Genomic DNA, 4,951 nt, shown 5'->3' with positions numbered 1-4,951 from the left:
TGATTACATCTGCAGCATTAACAGCATTTTCTGTAATATGCTGGTTTTATTATTATTATTATTATTATTATTATTATTATTATTATTATTATTTTGCTTTTCTTGCATGGAAATGTGACAAAATGTGTCAAAGAGCATTGCAGTAAAAATAAATATTGTGCAAAACAGTTTGGGTTACCATTGACTTCCTTTTGTATTGGGAACAAAACACTGATGCATGCAAAATTGGACAGTTGGTGGCGCTAGAGGGATTCAGTTAGAGACTCCAAAATTGCTGTGTTTAATGTTGAGACTGTCTTCTATCTGTGTGCCAAATTTCACAACTGTTTTACCATACGGTTGTATGGGCTGCCATAAAGAGTGAAAAGCATATTAAGGAAGCTAACAGATACAATAGGTGTCTATTCGCACCTTCAGTACCTGGCCCCTAATTAGGATTTCTACAGTGTGTGGGTTTGAGTAATAAAACAAGATTTTTTTTATTTTTTATTTTAAAATATATGTCCAGAGATGGGAGGTAACGAAGTACAAATACTTCATTACTGTACATAAGTTGATTTTTTTATTTTTCTGACAACTTTTACTCCTCACATTTTTACACAAATATCTGTACTTTCTACTTCTCACATTTTAAAACTAGGCTCGTTACTTTCATTTTAATCTGTATTTGGTGGTGTCTCGTGCTAGCGACTGTTAGCAGTAGCAACTAGGGGTGTGACGAGATCTCGTGTCACGAGATCTCGCGAGACTAAAATGCAGGGAATTGACATCGCGTTTGAATGCGCGATCGCTGAAAGTGAAAGTAAACGTGCGCGCATTCAAACGCGATGTCAATACCCCGCATTTTGAAAGCGGCTCCCTAATGAATGCAAATATCTCTCAATATGAAAGCTATTTTAAGCTGGGCAGTGTAGTTGTAACCATCTCTTAGCTCTGTGTCAAAGAAAAAATTGGTCTTATTTGCACTTTGAATATTGAGAGAGTGCGATTAATGTAAAGTGTTACCATAAAAATGAATAGCAGTTTTCTCTTAAACTTATGAAGCACAAACAATAAGGTTTCATTTGTTAAAGCGGAACTCAGTAAGATTTGCGAAGCTCCCCCTACAGTTTCCTTCAGTGAATCACACTGTCGTACATACTCCAAGCGCAGCTCTGGACTACAACGACTACAACGCTCAACGCTGTCTTATAAAGTCATAATATATACATTGTTTTTGAATTACCGTAAAGCATTTTGTCACTCTCGCGTGAACGTGAACATGAGGCGAGATTGTTTCGGGTCGGTGCAGCTCAACTTGCAAGTGCTGTATTCTGGCGTAGACGTGACAGAGGGGGTTTGTGCTCGCTCCAAACACACCACTACCATTCAATTAACCATCTTAAGGACTTAGAAAACTATTTATGAAGGTAAAAAAAAGTTACTTAGTTCTGCTTTAACATTAGTTAATGCACTGTGAACTATCATGAACTAACAATGAATGACTATTTATTAACATAAACAAAGATTAATAAATAGGTACTGTAGCATATATATTGCTAATTGTTAGTTAATGTTGGTTAATACATTAATGTTAATAAATGAGACCTTATTGTAAAGTGTTAACATTTTATTTATACTGTTTTTATTTCTATGATCAGTTTCTGGAAAGTTCAGTTAGGAGGTCAAAAGTTGTAGAAGCTCATAAATCATGTACAGTAAGGTCTGAAGAGACTGAAATCATACAGAAGAGAAGTCAGTTGAGTTTGTGGCAAAACCTTTTACAGTACTTGAGCATTGTTGTCTTTTACTGCATATGATAATTCATACTCAAAGTAGAACTGAAATGACATTCATTACAAGATGATTAGTTAAAACATTTCAAATACACCTGCAGAATATTTTTTTCTAGTCATGTATTTCGCCATCTGGTCTTGTCTCGTGAACTCAATCTCGAGTCTCGTCTCGTCTCGTCTCGTGAGATACCCGTCTCGTCACACCCCTAGTAGCAACCCATTACTGTCATGACTCAAAATAATGTATGCTAAAGGACATCATTATTATCTATTGTAAAGTTATAGTAATTTAGCTGACAAATATTCACATGGTTTTATAATAGGTTTAGAGGGAGCTAGAGCAGATAACAACACAACCCTTACAAAAATTAACAATGATTTTATAAAACCAAAAACCTTGGTTACTATTGTTAAACCATGGTAACCACAAATTAACCATGGTTTTGTTACATTAACCATAGTTTATCCATGGAATTTGTAGTAAAACTTAGGTTATACAAATGGTAATCAATCCGCCAAAAACATGGTTACTATACTTTTACTATAATAAAACCATGGTTAATTTTCATAAGGGAAAAATATGATTCATAATGCTAAATGTTCGGTATTAGGTATTAGGATTTTTCTATAAATATATTGTCATGTTGTAGTTATTATTGTACTAAATTTGACATTTAGGCAATTTAGAAAATATAGTTTTGTTAAATTTACTCCTGGTTTCACAGACAAGGCTTAAGTCCTAGACTAAAATGCATGTTTGAGCTGTTTTAACTGAAAGTTAAAGTGAAAAAAGTATGCACGCGCGCACACACACACAAGAGATGAGAGACAGAGAGATATCAGGGAAAATGAAAGTGAAGGTGCAGTTCAAGAGAGAACCTTTAATTATTTTACATGGCTCCAGCCTAAAGATTTAAACCTTTTTTATGTGATAGCAATAAAAAAAAAAAATAGGGTTGTCCAGGTTTCAGAACTTCTTGTGGGTGTATGGGATGGCCTGGATGAGTGTGAGATTTCCCGGCCTGAAATTTTGTCCCAGTCTGGCCCTGTTCTATGGTCGTTGTTCAATCTGGATATATTCATTAACTAACACAATCTGAAATGTAAGTTCTTTTGTATTAATATGATGTGAGGACCAGTTACCACCATGATACTAAAAAAGATAGTAGTAATGGCTACTTCTTAAGTACATGTACATGTAATTTCTTACTACTAAATTCAGAAAAAAACATTCTAATTTTTGGACCAAAAACGTCTTCATGTAATAACCTAGAATACTGCCTAACACTTGATGGCTGCTCTGTTAAGTCTTCATTGTCAGTTAGGAACCTCTGTGTGCTTTTTGATACCAATCTTTCATTTGAAGGCCATGTTTCTAGCATCTGTAAAACCGCATTCTTCCATCTTAAAAATATATCTAAACTACGACATATGCTCTCAATGACAAATGCGGAACAGTTAGTTCATGCGTTCATGACCTCAAGGCTAGATTACTGTAACGCTTCACTGGGTGGTTGTTCTGCTCCGCCTGTTAAACAAACTACAGCTAGTCCAAAACGCAGCAGCTAGAGTTCTTACTAGAACCAGGAAGTATGACTATATTAGCCCGGTTCAACACTGCATTGGCTTCCTGTTAAACATTATATAGATTTTAAAATATTGCTAATTACTTACAAAGCACTAAAAGGTTTAGCTCCCCAGTACCTGAGCGAGCTCTTAATGCGTTACAGTCGCTTCACGTCCATTGCGATCTCAGAATTCTGGACAGATAATACCTAGAATATCAAAATCAACTGCAGGCGGTAGATCCTTTTCCTATTTAGCACCTAAACTTTGGAACAGTCTTCCTTCATTGTTCGGGAAGCAGACACACTCTGTCAGTTTAAATCTAGACTAAAAACACATCTGTTTAAACTTGCATACACATAAGACATTATCTACTTCTATAATTCAAATCACGTAAATTGTTAGGCTGCATAGATTTGGTCAGCTGGAACCGTGAACACTTCCCATAACACCTGATGTACTCGCTACATCATAAGAAGAATGACGTCTATGCTAATATTAGTCTCTCTCCGTTTATCCTGAGGTTTGCCGCAGCCTGCCAGATCCAGGCCGTATCCAGATGAGATGAAGGACCTGCATCTAGTCATGACGATAACGCAGCCCTGACGTTTCAGCTAAACTATCCCCTGTGAAGGCCCATTTCCCTTTCCTTTCCCTATAAAACGTTATCAAAATTATTCCAGTTCGCATAGATTCACAGACACAACTAATTTTTCTGTTTTTTGAGGACCAGACAAGTAATTTGGCAAATATCACTTTTTTTAAAAAGACCAAGCGCACATACACACTCAAACACACAATCCTATAGACTAAACACGTAAATGAATGGCAAGAATGCATTAAAGGTATTCGGTTTTCAGTTGGAAATTTCAGCAGTTCCTAAAGTAATAATTAACAATTTTTACAACGGACGAGCGAAGCTGTTCTGCTGTGACTTTGTTTGATACTCCTTTCATTAAAATAGTGCAAAAACACATTCTAAATTAACTTATATAATAGCTATATTGATTTATACAACAGCTCAATAAACATTTGCAATTGCTCTAATATTGGGGAAAACACTGATGTGAAGGCTATTGCTTAACTTTATAATTTTATAATCTCAGTGTTAAAATGTGATCAAATTCATAAACCAACACCCGTGTCAATGACATACTGTACATGGAAGACAAAATCTATAAATCTGTTTACAGGAAAACAATACATGACAAAATATGCACAGTTTACTATTACGAGCAACATACAATGATCTAAACCAGTGGTTCCCAAACTTTTCAGAGTGGAGTACCCCCTGAGACACTTACCATCCTTCTGCGTACCCCCTCTCTTCCACTTAGATTGTAAATTTTCCATTAAGGGACAATATTTGCCCCCTAAATTGACTTTCTAGTGCAGTTTTTGATCTTTATGAATACCTTTACAACAATAATAATGTTTTAAATTAAAAAAAATGTTCAATAGAGAAATATGCAATGCTAAAAACGTGAAAAGTGATTATTTTAAATACTAAAACCGCCAGTAGATGGCGGTAAGTCACTGTCTTAATGCCTGAGTCATCGAGTCATTCATTCAAAGAAGCAAGTGGCTGTATTTATGAATGAATCATGACT

Source organism: Chanodichthys erythropterus, chromosome 4 (assembly GCF_024489055.1).
Source record: "Chanodichthys erythropterus isolate Z2021 chromosome 4, ASM2448905v1, whole genome shotgun sequence".
In the NCBI taxonomy this organism is placed as follows: domain Eukaryota; kingdom Metazoa; phylum Chordata; class Actinopteri; order Cypriniformes; family Xenocyprididae; genus Chanodichthys; species Chanodichthys erythropterus.
This window is presented reverse-complemented; position numbering follows the sequence as displayed.